Source organism: Castor canadensis, chromosome 4, assembly GCF_047511655.1.
Source record: "Castor canadensis chromosome 4, mCasCan1.hap1v2, whole genome shotgun sequence".
Taxonomy (NCBI): domain Eukaryota; kingdom Metazoa; phylum Chordata; class Mammalia; order Rodentia; family Castoridae; genus Castor; species Castor canadensis.
The window spans coordinates 10495948-10517420 of record NC_133389.1 but is presented as its reverse complement, the minus strand read 5'-3'; the positions used below and the strand labels follow the sequence as shown (position 1 = coordinate 10517420).

Here is a 21473-nt window from a genome sequence, read left to right as displayed (position 1 = left end):
AAAGCTTACACCCTTGCTTTATAATGCATAAGGACAATTCGGGAGCATTTTTCAAGAAAATGTATAGTAATCTCTTTTATTAACAAAAAAATATGTCACTCCCAGTCTATTGTCATGGTTACCTCTCTCTCGCTCTCTCTCTCTCTCTCTCTCTCACTTGCTCGCTCTCATATGTTTAGAATACAATATTAATTGTAATAACAAAACCTCAATGACTGTTGCAACTGGTGATACTTATAAGATTCTTTTCATGAACTTACCAAATTAACTAACTTGGTGTTATGCAAACACTGCTAATACTATTTATACACTAGATTTAATTAGGTAGTGTGGTATGATCTTTTCCTAGCTTAGCCACTTAGGTTAGATTAGGTCATCTACTCTCTCTGAACCTCAGATATCTTTACCACCCCTTCCTCCATTTTTTCTGCCTTATCAGTGTTTTGACAGTTATGAGTAGTAATCTAAAACACTAAAATTCCTCATTATTACACAGCAATAAGAAGCTTGAACTGCTTAAACATAGGAGAAGGATAGGAATTAATCAATGGGAAAATTATTCTTTGTAAATAGAATTGTTTGAAGCATTCTTAGAGTACCAGTTTTTTTAATTTTTAATTAGCTACTGCAAGAGAGGCTAAAACTATAAAAAGAAATAATAAGGTAAGACATTATGGAAAAGGTAAACCTCTGTAAGACTGTGAACTTTTACTATCATTTGCATTTTGTACCTATTCATTAAAATAAGAGCACATGAAAATTGAGAAGCAGAACCAAGGGAATTTGATTTTTTGTCTTCTTTCAATAATAGTTTAAGGGAATTTCAATCTTATGGCAACAACTACTGCCCTTTAATGTTCAAGTAACATTAAAATGGTTGTGTTGCCATAACTCACTGCTTGTTCGTACGTATTTCAAAGGAATCTCATTATGAGTGAACAAGGAGTAGTCTGAACCATTGAAAATTCAAGAGGTGAGGTCTAAACAAGCAGAGTTAGATGAGGCATCTTGGCTGAGAACTTTGGGGTGATAAACCATTTATTTGGCTGAGTTCACACAGCCCATCATTGCTATGTTCATATTCATCCCAATCATATTTTTAAAGCACATTATGCTCCAGTATCAAGAGCGCTTACTACACAATGCACTGTTTTCATCTATTGCTGATGAAAATAGCTAGGGAAAAAAGTCTGTTTCAGAAGTATAAAAATTCCTTTACATAAAAATGATCTATTATATTGGAGACATATCTAATAGGTCAAGAAGACGTGATGAATGGTACTTGGGAATGTAGTGGATTCCAGTCACTGTTAGTGAAATCTTGATTCTCACATTTATACTTTGTACTTTTGAAACTATGACACTTTATAAAAGGAAATAAAACAGAGTCATCCTAATCAGCTTACTTACAGAGGATGTGAGTTCAGCAATCCATCTTATGGACATTTAATGGGTTATCAGCTTTTGTCTTTTCTCTTTGCTGTGATTTGTTGTTATTTTTCATTTTAACATCTTTAGAAAAATGAAAAACATTATGCCCAGCTAAATTTGAACTCTTAATAGGTTTTATAATACACTGTTCTACATAAATGAAATTTAATGAAAGTCAATTCTTTCATGATGTACTCACAGTGTTAACATAATTTCCATCAACAGAAATAGGGCAATAATGCTGAAGATGACTTTCTTTTCTGATAAGTTTCTTTACTGTTCAATTACATGGAAGGACACAAAAGCAAAGATTGGGTTTGACTGCCTAAACATATTATAAGACATATACGTTCAATAGGTTGAGAAATGATTTTGCTAAGTGAAACAATATAAGTCTCTGATAAGCTTCTGTGTAATATGCATAAAAGATGACAGAAAACAAAACAAAATTGAGGTTTTGAAAATGTACCTTTGTAAGAAACAAACACTTATCGTACTGACTCTGTTGACCTGAGCACCATCCCATTTGTTGGATCTTCATGGGCCTTCTTTGTTATCACAGTATTTCTATCACTCAGAGTAATTTTGGTTAATTCACATTTTCCCAAGATGCTAAACTCATTTTTCATTACCATTACACACTTTGCAACTAAGTGTCATTACTCAAAAAAAATTATCAATCTGTTTATCTATCTATCTGTCCTATGATCTATCATCTATTTAACTATCATCTATTTCTCCATCTGTCTGTCCATCCATCATCTGTCTATCTATCTGTCTATCATCCATCACCTATCTATCTACCTATCATCTTTGCATCATCTATCTATCTGCCTGTCTGTCCATTCATCATCTAGCCATCTTCTACCTATCATCTATCTATCTATCTATCTATCTATCTATCTATCTATCTATCTATATTTAAATAGGTAAGATTATAACAATCTTATTTAGTGCATCAAGTGAAGATTGTTATGACATTTATTTCCTTTACATAACTTTTAGATATTCTTTATCATGTCATCCTTCAACTAGGGTTTGAAAAAAGTCTTGACTACTGTTTCATACAATGGTATTGTGTGTAACTGTATCATGGTGTAGCATTGAGTAAGAGTGAATGTGGAATAAGTGAATGAAAGAATAAATGCCATTCTCACTCATGTTTAATAGTCTACACTATATTTATTTATTTAAAATCTGACTTCAAAAACATTTATAAACAAGTGTTGCAACTTGCACCAAGGATGTCTTAAACTGTGTTAAATCTATTTCAACACTATGTCAACTCAGCACTAGCTCTTCCAAGGCTATCAACCTTTTAACATGTCCTTATGTATTAAAGAATTTAAAAACCTGCCATCCACATGCAAGAGATCAATATTCATTGACAGGTAAGCAGATGCCTTTGGTTGCTTGCTGCCATCACCCATGTGTTTTCATGATTACACAATGCACAAGAAAATGGATTATAGGGAATTGGTAATAATTAAGTGAAGAAGAAAACTAAAATTCTCCGAAGTTATGATTTGTAAGAGTATTTGTAAGTGTGTACCTTTTGATCAATTTTACACATGAGAAATGATTTTGAAAACTTACCATTACTGGAGAAAATACGAAAAATTTTAAATATGTATTTATCAAAATAAAGATAAACAATTATATTAATATTTGTGTGCAATATACTTCATTAGTGAATGTTATTTCTCTTGGTGATGTTCATCTATCTATCTAAATAATATTGCAGAAATTTCTTAATTTTTCTTAATTTCTTAATTTTTTTCTGTATTGTTTCATTAAGTTATTGCTTAAAAATAATGAACGCATTCTAATGTTTCCATGTTCCTCAAAACATTTACTGACAAAATTAATACAATCTTTTTTTCATACACAATATTTTAAAACTGTCTTGAATGTACTTGTTACTTTCCAGAACAATTTTGTATTTAATTTCAATATTGGGGAAATTTGATGATTAATTATTGCTCACAGTATCTTTTTTATAATTTTTTGTTCACTGTGCCACTCTATGTAGAAAAGAAATCTTTCAAAGAATTCATTTGTATTTTATTTGAAGTGAGGGTATTTATAAATTTTAGATTCATCTCCTGTCAAGGAATTCAAGATGCTGTCATTTAATGAAATCTTTTCTTTGTAAGATATTAAGCTTAAAGACAAAACCTAATGTCAATGTCTAGTTTTAAGACATTTTTGGAAAGTTGAACCCAATACTAATCTTCTGAATAAATTTGTTTTCAAACTCAAATTTTCCTGCTTGATGTTTTTTCTTATTGATCTTTAGGGAATAAGTGAAAGTCAAAGCAACATTTGTGCAGTTAGGCTTACCACAAACCAATAAAAACGTAAACTGAGTTATCAATACAGATCACGAATATTTCTTCTGTTACTGATGACTACATACTTCAGCCTGGAATTCAGGACATAGACAATTCCTCTGAAGTAATAACTGGCACTTCTCTCATCACCCGCTGAAAAGTGGAAAATTTTCAGAGATAATTTCATGCCTTCTAGATTATACGAACCTGCTCACTTCCTGGTGTGTGACCTCTTTTACTTAAATGGATTAAATTACTGAAATTTAATTTTCCATTAAATCAATGACTCCCACAGCAATAAATTCATGAAAGGGGAAAAAAAAAACAACAAAAAACCCCCATTGAATGCTTTCTGAAAGGAAATAGACAAGTACTAGAACATCTTGATCCTTAGTCACTCTTGGGCACTTTAACTGATTGCCCAGACACTTAGAGATGGAAACTTGTTAGTTTTGCCCTTTTTTTCTCCATGAAGCATTAGGTTTTCAGATAGCAACATTTAATTCATTTTTCCATTCTCAACTTCTCTTCTAGGATCTTATTTTATGTCATGTTTATTGCTGCAAATACATTTGCTCTAATGCCTTCTGACAGCCTAAATTGCCGCACTCACTGGCAAGTAAAGTCTGCAGCTGGAATGGGAATTGACTGGCAGTACAGCCCTTGCATCCAGCACAGCATCATCCTCTGCTAGTCCAGAGTCCAGTGCAGCAGCTGGACCTGGTCTTACATGTTGAATAGTGTTTCTAAACCAGTTCTGCATTTAAACACAGAGAAAATGGAACTGTTGTAAGACTTTTAATGATCTCATTCATTACTTGCACCCAGTCTTTTACCAAGGAGTTTGTGAATAAGACATTACAAATCCTAAATTCCTAAATTTAAAAAAATTAAAATATGTGTTTGTTGTCATCTTTGGTAGTATAACTGACTGTGCTGCATTAAGGATAAAATAGTCTGCATTATTTTAGTGATCATGTTAAATCTGATTCGTTTATGACATACACAAAAGATCTTCAACATTTGGCAGCTTTAGGAAGGATTAACATTTTAAATTAGGTGTGAAAAAATGCCAAAAACAAAAGTAATTACAAAACTACTCACATTATTGGCAGAAAGCTACTGACTGTATATTAATGTAAATATCCATTAAAGCAACATTGTCTATTACTATTCTCAAGAGCTATCATAACACAAATAACAAATATTGGTCAACTCTTCTCATCTGGATACATTCTGTAATAGAAATGTCAGGTAAGTAGTGTTTGAAATGCCATTATTGCTGTATGAGAGCAAATTTATATGTCTGTTTATGAATAAATTTATACTGGAAAAAATCTTTTTATTTTAATTTTTAGTGGATACTTTTTCAAATCTAATATTCTAATGTAGAGCAGAGTGTACTTCATACTGTGAAACATCAAGATAGAGGGTTCCATCATACCATATTAGCAACAAAATAAGGTAAATGTCAGTTCAGCCATCCTAGTGTAGTTCGCATGTTACATAAGCTTCTTAAAACCTTCAAGAGCATTTGTAATGAATTAGATAAAATAACAACCATTTCATGACAATAACAGTACATTTCATAGAAATAAGAAATGTAGAATTTCAAATAATTCTAGAAAACTATGTGATTTGTTTCATTATAGAAATATTTGGTTATAAGAAAATCTTTGTCCACTTGCTAAATCCATCTTAATACACTTTGATCTATGAGAGGAACTACATTTGGGAAGTTTATCTTAATGTAACTTCAGTTGTTTCTATCTTTGGGGACTTTCATGGACAGTGTGACTTTCAGTATTCTCCCATAGTTCTGACATTTGATGACTCATCTTGGACAGGCTGAGGTGGATCTTCGCCAAAGCAGGAATTCTCCAGCAGAAATGTGTGGGTTGATGGCATGCATAGGCAATGTTCCAAGAGAAGCCTGCAGGAGGTATGGGGGCAGGCAATACACAATCTTACTAAGAATTTCTAGTATACTGATGTGGTGGCAGTTCTTATTTTGTTGTATTTTTGGTTTGAACTAATTTCCTTCTCTTTATCTTCTTCTTTGTTTCCTCTTCTTTTGATTGTACCTCTTTCCCCCAAAAGAGTTTATACCTCATAGTATTTGGAATTCGCAGTTAAAACAAGCAAACAAACAAAAGTCTATTTAAAATTCCAAGCCTGGAAGGTATTCATTACTTATATGTGTGTCACACACCTCAAATAGTTGTCCTCAAGATATATTTTATGGCATTCAGAGCGGTGTTTTGATTTTCACTTTTTATTGTGAATTGGAGCTGAAATTAATAAGTGTCTCCACCTCTTTCATATATACCTGCTGCCCTGATGGATTTTGGATTGTATGATATTATATCTATTATTATACATATGTATTTGTCTTCCACCTGCTTGTATGTAAGACGGTGGGTCATTGGTCACTTGTCTTGATAACTTCAGATAAAATATTTTCCTTAAATAATAAAGTAAAAAATTTATATATGTGCCTGATGTTTTGAAATTTGACATGGTAGAAATTGCAATTTCTATAATGAATTGAATGGAACTCCTTTGTAACTTGACTGATAATAGTGTTCATGAATAATATTTACATGCTTCTAAACTACATTATTTTAGAGTGAAATTTAAATGTGTATTTGTAGACATTTCATTTCAAAATGTACAAACACAATAATTTTACATTACTCTGTATAAAGAAGCTATCATGAACAAGGAACTAAGACATTCTCAGCTGTTATAATTTTATTGGTATGAGATTATTTTGAGAGTGAATGTCTAAGAGTGGGGTAAGTAGGAGTGTTGAGACCTTCGAGTTTGAGGCCTCAATAGTTTTTATTTAACAAGAGAAACCTTTCTAATTATTGATGTTTGAAAGCCAAAGCTGTGAAGACAAATGAAACAGCATCTGCAAGCAGACAGATGGGGTTGGGGGAAAGCAAAGCTGGCAAACATTTGAGCAGAAAACAATGACAATCAGTCCTGTGATTTATCACACAAGGGGTTGGGAAACACGGTCTGTGATACTGGTTATATAATGTCTCATGGAGACAAAGTGACATTGATGAGACAGATGTTGAATTGGGATCTTTTTGTTTTCTTCACTGTCACAATCACTGGAGGAATAAGAAAAGGGTCTTAGGGAAGATAGGGAAAAGATAAAGATCTTGAAATTTTAAAAATATTTCCAATTTCTGTGTGGAAAGCTAAATAGTTTTCTAGCTTGTGCATAAAAAAGTAATTCAAAAGTGTTCAGGAGGAGTGTGATTTGAGTTTTCTGGATAATTCTTATTGTCCATTTCTTCTTTTCTACTGTAAAATCTGACTTATCTGTGACATTAGGTGGGTTAACAAGGAATGAATGTAAAAGGGGAGAACTTTGTAAATAAAAGATAGAATGTCAAATTCCTTCTGCTGCAGACTTAAATCATCTCAACAGAAATGAAAAAAAAATCCTGATCAGATAGCAATCAGGTGAGATGTTGCCATGGAAATACTATGGTGATGAGTAAGTATTAGAAATAAATACATATGAATTCCTCAGAATCCTGAACAGTGAAAAACTGAAAAGGATGTGCATATTTGTTTTCGTATATATATATGTATATATATATGAAACATATTTTCATATATATATGCATACATCAAAAGTCAAATTAATTTAGGGAATAGTTCTTAAATTTTTGAAAAAGAAAATTTATATTTGTATCAAAAAGGCTTCAGGAATTACCTACTTGCTATAACACTGACTTGTGACCTTCAAAGGAGAAATTGAGGAATAAATGACGCAAGCATTAGATATGGATTGACACCATAAACTTATGTAAATATCCAACAAAATGACCAGACTTAGTAAAGAAGAAAGGAAGCGAATAGGGAGAACAGGGTGTTTTTCTGGTGCCTCTTGACACTGTGACAATTAGTCACACAGCTATCATAACTTAAAAAGCACAGGTTCACTTGTTAGGGAGAAGAGTTATTTTCATAATACTGTCCATGGTAAGCCAGGAAGACAATGAGAAGATGAGTATATGGCGGTATATTTGGAAATAGTTAGGGTACAATGAACTGGAAAATGCAAATGCAGGAACAGTGAAGGGGGAGTGACAGATTCACAATTGAAAGGGATGTCAGTTTTATTTATAATAACAGATGTGATTTCTCCTAAGAATGTGGATAGGACTGTCTCACAGTCCTGCATTTAGTTTCTAGCTTCTAAACACTGTTTCTCTGCTTTCAGGATGCTCTTTATATGATCTCAAAGTTTCAGAAGGCATTATCAAATAATTGATAATGACATTCTCTTTCAAGGTGCAGAATTCTAAGCTTAAACTGTCATGTGACATGTGGGATAATATCCAAAAATGGCATTATGAAAGCTAAACAATGGTTTACCTACTTCCAACTAAGTTTCTTTCTATGATCATCTACTTTTTATCCCCATAGAATACAGAAATACTCCTAAGCCAATACACAAGGAATATCTTTGCAAACCATTTATCTAACAAATTGTTACTATGTAAAATGTATAAAGAATTTCAAAAACTCAGTAACAAAAATGCAAATAATCTGATTAAAAATGGGCAATACATCTAAACAGACATTTTCCAAAAAGTCATACAGATCATCAGTAGGTATATGAAAAATATTCAGGGAATGCAAATTGAAACTACAAAGAGATATCACCCAAAAAAGAATGGCTACTAAGAAAATGACAAAAGATAACAAGTTCTGGTAAAGATTTGGAGAAAAAGGAATCCCTTCATAGCAGGGAATTCGTGTTAGTGAGAATATAATTGGTACAGCCATCATAGAAGATTCTTGTGGTCCCTCAGTCACACTATTGGGTATGTATCCAAAGACAATGAAGTCAGTATGGTGGAAGGAAACCAGGAGGGTCATGAATTGGTGCTAGCCTGGGGAAAAGTCAATAAGACTGTATCTCAAAACACAAGCCTGGTAAGGTGGTTCATGCCTATGTATAATCTTAGCTAATGGAAGGAAGATCAAGGTTAGAGGCCAGCCCAAGAAAAATTCCCATGAGTTTCTGTCTGCAAATCAAACTACAATCAAACTACAGGAACTGGGACTATGACTCAAGAAGTAAGGTGATCACCTAATCACCAGGTCCTGAGTGCAATTCCCAACACTGAAGTTTAAAAAAAATCAATAATTCTACTTGAAACACTATTGTAGTTCATGAGAAAACATAATAAATTATTATTTTAATGAAATATTGCCATTTTTTTAGTAAGTGGCAAAGGATGACTAAATGAATTATTGCGTTCTTGTTGCTTGATCTTTAAAAAGGCCTTTGATGTTGCCATTTAATAAAACCTTTGAGACATGAAAAGTAGATCAATATATGAAGTTCACATTCCCTAGGAAATGAAATTCCTTTCCACAAATATTAAAAGATGGTATTTTACCATGTGAAATATTTAAATAAGTTAAATATCTTCAAATTCTATTATTCCACCAAACCACAAAAGAACCCACTGGAGCAATTTTAAATATACAAAATTCAGTGTGTTGTGATATGTATTTGCTACTACAAACTGTGCTTTTCTAGTAGTTGGGGAAGTGAAAGAAACTGCTCTTGCTCTATAGCATTTAGGAATTAAATTTTTTTTCAAATTAAAAAAGCTGAAATTCTGTAGGCTCTGAATATTCCCAGTGATAGATAGATGAATAAATAAATAACCAAAACCCCTCAATTTTCAAAAGCAGCACTTTTATTATTGCTGGTAGATCTTGTTAAAATGCATTTAATTGTGGTTAGATAAAAAACTGTCTTTCTGAGATACAGGCTGTGATCCAAGTTATGTTTTTTGGCAGATATTTAATTCGAATGTGTCATTTATTCCAAACTACGTCTTTTTTTTCCCCAGTGTTTTGCTAATACTCAAGCAATTCATGACCTGCCAAGTTTAAAAAGATTTTGGTAAGGATTTTGATCACGTCCTCTCTTTTCTTCATAATGAATCTTGCTCTTCTTAGGCTCTGTTCATATTGCAGTCCTGTCATCCTTCCATTGTCTTAGACTTCTGAACCTTATTACCCACGTTTGGAGGTATGCTGATGAACTCCTTTGATGTCTTTGGGTGCTACTGTCTTCACTTAATGAAAGGTAAATGTTAAAGTTAACATATATAGATAAGATTGAAGGAGATTATTATTTGTGAAAGCTAACCAAAAATTTAAAAGCAGATGATTTTCAGTTGCCTAAAGGTTATAGGCAACCATTTCAGATAAAAAAAAAAGTAATGAAAAAAATTTAAAACAAATAATATCTGCTTAGTTTTTCTGTGAGACAATTATTAAAAGGAAAAATTTAATGTAACTTTGGGCTTCCAGTTTTGTGCCTTTCTTAAATCTGAATTTATCCCAAAATTACCCCAGAATTCTATTTATTATGATTTATTATTTTATTAATTGTAATTTTTTTTTAGTATGCCTTACATTACTATGACTTTTGTAATTCTCTTACTGTAGTACAAAATGATATTGTAGAGGAATTTTTCTCAAAGAGATTCTAACACACATCCTTTAAATCACTTGGCAAAGGTTAAAAATCAGAAATCCATTTCTGAGCAGGATTCTGAGCAGGGAGGTGAAGCCATGATCTCCCAGACTTTGGTAGAAGCGTATACTTGCTTGGATTCATACTTAGATGGAGAAATCCTCTCTTACAACATCACGTTAAGCCTGAGAGACCTGCAGCTCAGAGGAAAACAGGCAGCAACTTTGACTGTGGTGAATAACACTGGTAGTCAACATTGCCAAGCAAACTTTCTGATTCTTTTCTACAATGTGTCTTCTTATCAAAGGCGTTACACGTTTCTGTTACAGTGTGTTTTATTTCTGTTATTTCATTTTGATTCTTAGTGTTTCCACCTTTCCACTTATATTACCTTTGATGGTTAATTTTGGCTGTCAACCTCCCTGAATTTAGACAATCTGTAAGCATATTCTTGCACGTGTGTCTCTGGTGTTTCCAGAGAGACTGGTGTGTGGTTCAGGGAACTGAGTGAGGACTCCACACGTGCTTCCAAGACCCACTTGGATGTGGCTAGCACCAGCCAGTATGTTGAGACTTCCATGGAATAAAGAGGCAGAAGTGGGGAAACTGACTTTCCTTTTCTAGTAAGTGAGTGTTCTGTCATCACCCTGGGACAGAATCTATATTCCTCACCCTTGAACACAGATTGAATCAGAGTTCCTCCAGGGGCTGGGCCTTTGGTTTGGGGCTGAGGCTGCCTCGTTGGACTGTCTGTTGCTCTGAGGACCTAGTTTCTGAAGGAGCAGTTATGAGCTTTCTTGTCTGGTAGCCTGTAGACAGTCATTCTCGGACTTCTCATCCTCTTGATCTCGTCAGCCCATCTGATAAGCCACTTCTAATTATGTGTGTTCTCTTGGTTCTTTTTCTCTAGAGAACTCTGACTGACTCACAGCCCTGTTCTTCTCACATTTGTTTTCTTTAAAGACCTTAGTATGTTAATATTCACTATTCTTCAATTTTTTTATTCAATTGCTTTTTAAACTTAATTTTATATTCACTGATAATTTCAAACTCTGTGCCATGTCTGAATCTGATCCTGATACTCACCTTATCTTTTTATACTTTTCCCTTGCTTTTTAGCCATCTTGTAGTTTTTATTGAACTCTGCATATGATGCCACAGGTACTTCCAAATGAGGTGAAAGGCCATTTTTGTGGATTTATGTTCATCTGAATAGGAGTTGTGCGCTATTCGGTCTTTCCTGTGGCTATACATTCCACAAGTTTCAAATTCCTTTATGGTTCTTCATTTTATTTTTCTGTTGTCTCTGAAAATTTCTTCCTAATTAGGTTCTGAGACTTGCAGCACTTTTTCCTGTAACCCACTGTTATAATTATGGATCTCCTCTTAAAATTCTTAGGTCAACAATATTAATTGTTTTATTTTTAAATTGAGTGTATGTTAAGTTGTACATAATTAGGAGTTTCATCATGACTTTTGCATATATGCATAAAATGCACTTTGATCACATTTGCTCCTTCTATGACTATTTCTTATTCTACCATGTCCCTCCCCTTTGTCTCATCTATCTCCCTCATATTCCCCCTTTTGCATTCAGGATCATAGTGGTTTTGTTTTGCGCCCCACCCACACCCCTGACCTTCCATATTTGAGAGAAAACATTTGTTTTTGTGAGGTAGATTTATAAATTTATTTTACTAAACACAGTGTTCTCTAGTTGTATCCATTTTCGAGCAAATGACATAATTACATTCCTGTTAATGACCTTTAAATAGAGTGGTAGCAAATGGAGTAGGGGAAGTAATGGATAATTTTATGGATAATGATTATTTATTTATTTATTCAATACTGGGATTTGAACTCAGGGCATGTGCTTGGTAGGCAAGCTCACTACCCTTTGAGCCATGCCTTTAGCCATTTTTGTTTGGGTTAGTTTTCAAATAGGATCTGGAGTTTTTGCCTGGGGCCTGTCTTGGTTGGAGATCCTCTTATTTATGCCTCCTGTGTAGCTGGGATTAGATATGTGATCACCAGGCCCAGTGTGCTTGTTGAGATGGGGGTCTCACTAACTTATTTGCACACTGACCTTGAACTGTAATATTCCAGAGGAATAAAATCTCAGGTGTTAGTGGGTGTTTGCTTCTGGACTCTGACCTTCAGAGGTGTCTACTAGCTTGTATTTACCTTCCAAGGTGAGACAGGAAGCACAGAGGGGCTGAAATTTAGCAAATGTCTTCATACCATGTGGAATAAAACACTGGTGTCTTTCCCCTGGAGAATGCGTACTTATCATGAAGAATGCTTACAGCTTATTTGAAAACAATTACTTCCACATCATTTCCAAGAGACATATGTTTTAAAACAATCCCATTGCTATTAACACCCCTCATTGTTTTAGATAAGAATCTCGCCAAACTAAGACACAGAATGGCAGTAAGTTTTCATCTTTCCAGAAATGCTCTTGAAGGCCTACAAACCATACTCCATTGTGTAATGTAAATAATCTCAGGATCCCATAGGAGATGGGTGCTGCTTATGTTCTCAAAAGTTCTGTTTTTTGAGCAAATTTCTTCCATGTAATGAGTTTTGAAAAATCGTCTTCAGTACAGAGATGAAGGTCATTACTTTGTTACTAAGTCTGTCTCTGAATGATTCTCTGAATGAGAAGTATCCTTTACAGTGCCATATTTTTTGTCATTTCCATTATGTATTTTTGCAGCAAACAGAAAATAATAGCATCAGTTTTTAGCACGGACTTCTCTACTATGAAAAGTTCTTAATGATGTTGAAAAGATATCTGAGAACAGTGCTCAATTCACAAATGTCAATTTTTTAGATATCCATTTGTGTCTCCTTCTGAAATAATAAGCATATATCTCAAAGTAATTAGAATGTACTCTACTCATTAAGATAAATATTATTTTCTGCAAATTTACTATAAAAATGACAGTTTCTTCTTTGTCTTAACTGATTCTAATTTTAAAACGTAATGCTTTGTTGGGCAAAAAGATTTGACAGAAATTTGCTAGTGTTTCATGTTAATCCCTGTGGCCCAATTGGTAAGATCCACACATTTCAAAGGTAAAGAAATCCCTAGGGTTACAAGACAAGGGAAAAGGAAGCCTATAAACAATCAATATTATAGCACCATGTGCCACAGCACTGAATCCTTGTTATTTTAATATAGATTCAAAAACAGCAACTATTGCAAAATTATAGCATACTTGTGAATTCTGGCAGGGCAACATCAATGAAATATTCCATTAATTTTATCCACACCTAACAAATTACATGCAGCATACATGTTAGCATGCAATGTAAGTCCTTTTTTTTCCGTTAGATTTGAAATGCATGGTTGTTATGCTGCTTTAATTCATCAAGCACACACACATTTATTTATTTCATGTTGCCTTATTTTATTTTCTAATTTTTACATTTACTCACATGTGTATACATTGTTTATGTCTTTTAAAGATGAAAATCCAGTCTATTCTCTCAATACTAATTACATTAAACAAATGTATCAACCAGTATTTCTACTACATTAGCAGATTTTTGAGTCTGCTAAAAATGAGTTCACATTTGTTGAAAGTAATGATATATTAATATAATTTGGAAGAATGCTGAAGAAAAAAAGATCAAAGGTGGCAAAGGGAATAGGAGCAAAGAAGAAGTAGTATCTGTGAGAATGGAATTTGTAGAAGAGAAAGTCTCTAATATATTTCTAAATTACTAATATTGGTAATGGCATAAAAAAGTTAATTATAGTTTTGTAGCAGAAACTCACTGAAGATGTGTATACGTTCTGGCAATGCTGAACTTTCCCTGTGTTCAATACTTCCAGAGAACAATAAAGTTAAAGGTCTACCAATTTATTTTTTCTAAAACTTGTACTATATTTGTGGTGGGAGATGGTTCATTTTCAAGAACAGTCTTCTTGTTATAGCTTAGAAAAGACTCTGAACACTTCTCATGCTTCTTTAAGTTTTGCTTTTCTTTCCCTTGTATGCCTAGGACAATTTCTCAGATCTCTTTCCTTTCTCTTGAACCTGCTGAGGGGGCAGACTCAGTTTCACAACCCTATTCTTGTCTCATGAGGGATTAGCTGAGATTAGAAATATTGCTCCTCTTAAACTGGCTAACATTTGCTGTTCAGCATCGACCACCTGAAGCATATTCACTCTTTCCCATAAGCCTGAATGGCAATACCACTCTCCTGAGATACTCTAACCTTCCGATCAGGTACACTCTACATGCTGATTGCAATAGCCCAAATTAAACCAGTCTCTGTCTTTTCTTTTCCTCTAACAGCTGTTTTCAACAATTGTGTTTTCTTTTCAAATTTGCATCTATTCTACAGATACACAGCATTATCCACATGATTATGGAAACACTGCAGGTGAGGGTGGGTGATACCCACCTGCAATTCACCAGCTACTCTGGAGGTGGAAGTAGGACCTCTGTGGTCCAAGGTTGGCCTGGTTGAAAGCTTGAGACCCTATTTGGAAAACAAACTAAAGCAACAAGGACTGCATGTATTGCTAAGGTGGTAGAGTGTTTGCTTCATAAATACAAGGCCCTGAGTTTGAACCCCAGTACTACCTGAAAAAACTCGCCAAAAACTCAACAAACAAAAAACTGGATATTAAATTAAATGATTCATTTGTAAACCATATCCCATATTAGCTGTGAGAATAAAAAATGTTTATAAGATCTTGCCTTAGAATCTCATATCATATGAAAGACAATGTTTTTAAAAGATTACTTTAATATTACTGTGTCAAAGACTATAATTCAGTTTTGGAAAGATTTGTCTCAGGTCATGAACAAAGAATACAAAATAGCAGACAGATTCTTAAAGATGTTCAGGAGGTGATCAATGACCTGAGACTTAAATAAGAGAGAAAGTTAGCATGATAAAAAAGAAGGATGTTGGAAAGCTGTGTGCTTCATTAAGGGATTCCATGAACACAGAAAGTTGGCTTGCTATCACCCTTTCCAGTGATGAAAACCCAAACATAAACCTCCCTTGGGCATCCAAGCAGTAAATTTAGAAACTTTTGAAACAATTACCTATATCAAATATAAAATTTGACCCTTAAAATATTTAAATTAAAAGTGGGATAAAAAAATCTACCAGTAAATGCTGGTTGGCAAAAAGCCATGTTTAACATTGAATGAACTCATTTCATAATATAAGTACATTTTGAAAAATTGGAACCTATACACATACTGAACAAAATAATTGTTATTCAATTTCAATTTCAAGTCCAATTTTATTTGGACTTGTTCCAATAAAATTTTGCTATGTTATTCTAAAGGCATATACTATAGATATTTCTCTCTACCCTTTAGACTCTGGCATTATTAAAATAATCATTGATGTCAAAATAACTTTTATTACTTTCTGCCTTTTCATTTGCATTATTATTGTCTACCCATAAAGAACCATTTGAATGCCGTTTTCTCATTGCAACTTTTTTCTCATGTTTTTGCCATACTGTCATGTACTCATCATTATTTCATTATTGTAACAATTAACAAAGCATAAAGTCCTCTTTATATGCAGCTCCTCTCAGAAAATAAAATTCCTTGGAAGTGGTAGCTATAGCTTGTTTATTTCTAATTCCTGATAATTAGCTCTATACTTGGAAGACATGTTCTAAGAATATTCTCTAGTGAATAATTCACCTTTGGTTAAAAAAAGAAGAAAAAAATCACACAAGAAAAGAAAGTCTGAAAAGAATAAAATGACTCAAAAGTTAATTGACTCCAAACAGTGAAATTAGCATTGAAAATGAAAGATGATTCATAAGCTCTGAGATTTGGTGGTTATCAGGATTCCATAAAAATTATTTAAAGAGAAGAGTTACGTACAAATGAAAGGAAGTATTTGGTCCCATTTTTGATCAAGAAATGTCCAGCAGCATGGGCATATAAGGGAGTAAGGGTCAAGACTGGAAATATAAATCAAAAGTCATCCTGGTACCTTTGATATTTGAAATCATGTGACTAGAAGAGTGAAAAATATATAAGGGCAATATGTTTTAACCCGCAGGGGCATTATTCATTATTGGTTAGTGGGTATTGCACAAGTATAAAAAAACAAAGTAATTTCATTTGTGAAAACGATGTATTTTCAGGCTTTTAATATGACAAGGATCAGAGAGACCAAACAACATTTAGAAAAGAAGATGAATGAAGCAAGCATTTCTTGAAAATTCAATTTACTTATACATGCTTAAAGGCAAAGGATAACACAGTGTTTGCAAGACAGTGTTTAATTATCTGGAAAGGGAAAGTAATTTCTGTGAGGGAAAGTGTCCTTAGTGAATGTAACACTTTTTAATAACTGCTATCTTATCTGAGTAAACTCCTGTAATAGAATAAGTCTCTCATAGAAGATTAATCCTTCCAGAAAGCAGCATTTAGGGACATCATTCTTAGGTGTTTTTTCAGTCTTTCATTGTTTTCACAACCTTTTAGCTAGACATATTCCACTTGCAGTAATCTGTGAATAAAAAGTAGCAACACAAATGCTTCAGTGCTTAGAATAGGAGGTTACAGAAATTCCGTAAGTATATTATTCTTCTAATTCAATACATAGAAATAGTCAACAACATGACTATGATAGAATTACCTGTGGTTTCATGGTTTGCTAGACAGTGCTGAATTCCCAAATCTCCACTTACCTTTCATATTTGAATTCATTTTTTGTATACTAAAATCCTAAGAACCTGTTAAGAATTCTCAGTCTTGGAGTTTGCATAAATAAATGCTTTATTTTCAATACAAAAAAATTGAATTCATAAGCCATAGTTTCAAGTGTACATTATTTTTAAGAAATTAATTCATAATTAAAAGATATGCCAGACTGAACCTGAGAAATTAGCCTTAGGGAACATTTGTAATACAAATCTAGATACTCATATTACTTAAGCTAATTTTAAACCATAAAAGCTAATCAACTACATGATAGCTTTGTATTTTTAAATTAAACTTGCAAATTAAAAGCCAAGGATTCTACTTCTACACATATTCACATCCTAATTTAGTTTATTTGATTAAACTTTCTTATAAATATTCTAGAATGATAGATTTCCTTTTTATGAATCATCTTAATATTTAAAACTTACTGGTTTTACTACATTTCAATAACCTTCTAAGCCTTTTATGTTGTTTAGCTGTTTAAATCTCCAGAAATCTTTTAAAAATTTATTATCTGTTTCTTACATATGAAAAATACACATAATAGGTTAAATAGTTTTAGCAAAGTCAATGTTCTACAAGAGAAAATGTACTCAAACATATATGCCTACTATATTTTATGGAATATAGCCAATATGGGAAATATTTCTATAATGGTTTTATCTTCAAAAGAAACATCACCAAATTTCCATACATCAGCTATGTTGGTAGAAGGTGATAACTGCAATGCAAACTCAGAAACCAAAAGATTATGTCATTCAATTCTTACCATTCCAGCTGGTAATTCCAGCAAGGGCATCCTGCTGCATGTGTTACATCCATGTGATCATTGCTTAAAACTTACTTCACAGGAACAAAAATTTTGCGCACAGATCCCCATTCTGACATTCTGAAATGTATCTTTAGCAGTCAGCTTTATAAATACCAGAGATTACTTCAACTCTTGCATTTACAAATCAGCATCTGGTCCCCATTTCAGTAAATGGAGAACCTTTACTCCATATCCTCTTCCTATTCAACAAACACTTATTTATTGCCTGCTGAGTGTTAGAATAGGTGCTAAATATTGGAATTTCAATACGAATAATATATAATTCCCATAAACCTATGGCCCACAGAAAAATTATATCAGATCAATCTCTGTGATTACAGTTCTTTTTTAGAGGCCTAGATAAAGGTAGATAAAAGTAAGAAGATGAAATAACTAACTAAGCCTTCTTGGGAGAATGAGGGTTCAAGGAAGTGTTTTCTAAAGCTGAGGAGCACCTAGTGGTATGCTTATGAAGAATGCTGGTATAATTAATAAGCAACCATGTAATAATGGTCTTAGATGACTTGCATATTTTTTCTTTTTATTATTTTATTTTATGTTATCAATTTTGCATTTACTTACATACATGTGTATATATAATCCTCCTCCCTCTGGGCAGAACCTGTTCTGCCCTCTTGTTCTCTGATTTTGTAGAAGAAAAAAATATAAAAGATAATAAGAAAAACAAGGTCTTTTGCGAGGTTGAGATAAGGATAGCTATACAAGGAGATACCTTATGTTGTTTAACCCACATTGGTTCATATCTATCAAGCCTCTTCTCTACTTCCTAGTCTATTTCCCATAGTGGCCTCTGCCAGTTTAAGATTACTATATTCACTCTACAATCAGCACATCAACCACACTCAAGTTTTAGGTTTCCTTCCCTTTCCTTTTCCCTCCCACATGCAGTCTTCCCTTAGTGTGTGACTCATGTCCAGTAATATTACTACATTTGTTTCAGTTCTATAATCCACAGATGAGGGAGAACATGAGATTATTGACCTTCTGATTCTGACAAACTTTGCTTAGGATGATGTACTCCAGTTCCATCTATTTTCCTGCGAATGACAAAGTTTCATCTTCTTTGTGGCTGAATGCAATTCCATTGTGTATAAATATTACATTTTCTTAATACATTCATTGTTAGTGGGGAATCATGGCTGTTTCCATAGATTGGCTATTGTGAATATTGGTTCAATAAACATGGGTGTGCAGGGGCCTTTGCAATAACCCGAGTCACATTCCTTCAAGTATATCCCTAGAAGTGGTATTGCTGTATTGTATGGCAGATCAATTTTTAGTTCTTTAAAAAGCATCCCCCGGATAATTGTTTTGAAAATTGCCTCTAGAAAATTGTATATGTTATAAGCTTTGTGCATTTTTGGTAGACTTTGTTACAGAGTTTAAATAGAATGATACATGCATGTATAAATGAATTTATTTTGTTTATATTTTTTTCCTTTGAAACACTTGACATTTTCAGCTAATGTAAGCATTAGAAGTCAAATTACAAGAATAAGGGTACCACCTCTTGGGATACCCCCCCAACTCTGAGGGCTCTACTCTCCCAATTTATACTTTTCTATCTCAATAAACTCTTCTGCTTTATACTCAAAAACCATAAAACTAAGAATTAAAGCATCAAACTATATTAGTTAAACTACCTATCAATTTAGTCATTCAGTCCATCATCATTGATTATAATATGACAAATAAATATCATTCATGTATTATAACAAATCATCAAATGTTAACACCATATATTATGCTGTGTTGTCATCTGGGAATACAGAGATGAATACACGCAGACCAGTAACAGAGGGAAAATGTATATGTTTTATTTGGGTGGAATGTTCAGAGTAAAGAGAAGTGATAGGACAACATGGGCATTAATGACTAGGATATAATAAAATACATATCACTACTATAGAAATAATTACAAGGTGCTCTGTAGGAAAATTGAGGTAGGAAAAATTCTGTAGAAGAAGCCTAAGAAAGGCATAGCAAAGGACTTTCAGTTTGAATTCAGTCTTCAATTAAGAAACACTATCGTTAAGTGCAGTGGTTCACACCTGCAATTCTAGCTATGTTGGAAGAGTGGAGATGGGAAAGATCACAGCTCAAGACCAGCCTAGAAAGAAAGTTCACCCCATCTCAACAAGTAAAAGCTCTACATAGTGATACCCATGTCTTCCCAGATTCCAGCTACATAGGAATCATAAATAGAAAGATCATGGTCAACGCATACCTGGGCATAAACACCAAACCCTGTTAAAAATTCAACGGAATTCAACTGAAACAAAAAGAGCTAGGGGTATGGCTCAAATAGAGTGGTTGTATAGCAAGAGTAAGACTCTGAGTTCAAAGCTCAGTATTGCCATAAAACAAACAAAGAAAAACAGATAAACTGTGTGTGCATTTCAGTTGGAATCTTAGATACATTTTGTTCAAATTCCCATTGAATGTTTTGTACATGTCCAAGGCTGCTCTTGTTATTTCTGAAAATTCTTGGGGTTTAGGTTTTCATAGACCTCTGCCACTAGGTTGCTTACCACAGATTGCTTACCTAATTTCATAATATCAGTCCATTTAGGGTCTACTTCAAACCAACCAACAAATAAAAGGATTTTGAAAACAGCAAGGATTATTTCAGAGAGCATACAGAGGTCTATATTCATCTTCTGAGTGAGATGAACATGAGGTTTATTTTGATGAAATTCCACTCTACTGCGATTTTATTTAAATATAGAGAAAGCCAATTAGTCTGCACGAACTCTGCTTATATTTTGTTCTTCCTATTTCACAGGTATGCCTGATACGAATCAGTAAAAAGGCTGGTTTTCCCACACAATTAATTAATGCAGAGTATTTATTGTGAGCCTCAGAGAACACAGATGGGCTTTCAGAGCCTTTTGTTCACTTGGCAATGATGGGCTTAGAAATTTTCCCTGACAGGTATAATCAGTCAACTTAATGTGCATCTCAGAGCAAATCATTATATAATACCTAGTTCTGCAAGGCCTTCAAATCAGTTTTATGTCAAATAAATCTGCTGTTTAAACAGAAAAGAGAAGTCAATAGGTCACTGCTCTTATGAAATGAGCAAAACTAGATCTCCCAGTCTATTTTCCTTATTTTCTAGGTATAAATATATCAGTGAAGCAAAAAATAATTCTAAGAAACTTGGTCTGATGTGCTATGCAATTGCTCTATGATTTAATCTAGAGTAATCTCTTTTTTATGACCTTATATCTCAAGTGTTCTCAGTGGCACTATCTCAATTTAATTCAGTTTAAATTAGATAATAGAGATTCAAGGCCTTTAAATCAGATGAATTTTCTAAATGGAAACATGAATATTTATACTGACTTAAACTCAATTCTACAATTTCGCATTCAATATAAAGTTAAATTTAATATTTTGTGCACACACTTAGTGCTCTTTTCTTTTCCTTACCATATATAACAAAATTATCTCGGGTATTTGTAGGTTAATATATATTGTGAGCAACTTAAGAGGTGAGTTATTTCTTTTGCTCTCTGTATTACTTAGCACTTTTTTGAGAAATGTAGTTATTATTGATTTTACTGAAACATTTTTATATGTGATTTAAACTTTTAAATATTACATGATATATGAGTTTGATAACTATTGATAT

At 33.3% G+C, this 21473-nt stretch overlaps 1 long non-coding RNA gene across 1 annotated transcript in view; it reads right to left on the bottom strand.

Annotated features, from left to right (window-relative positions):
* Positions 1-16506: 16506 nt before the first annotated feature.
* LOC141422326 (uncharacterized) overlaps positions 16507-21473 on the bottom strand; it is a 99717-nt gene continuing 94750 nt past the window's right edge. The window contains exon 3 of the long non-coding RNA XR_012446879.1: positions 16507-16807. This is a non-coding gene — a long non-coding RNA (uncharacterized lncRNA). The remainder of the gene's footprint in view (positions 16808-21473) is intronic.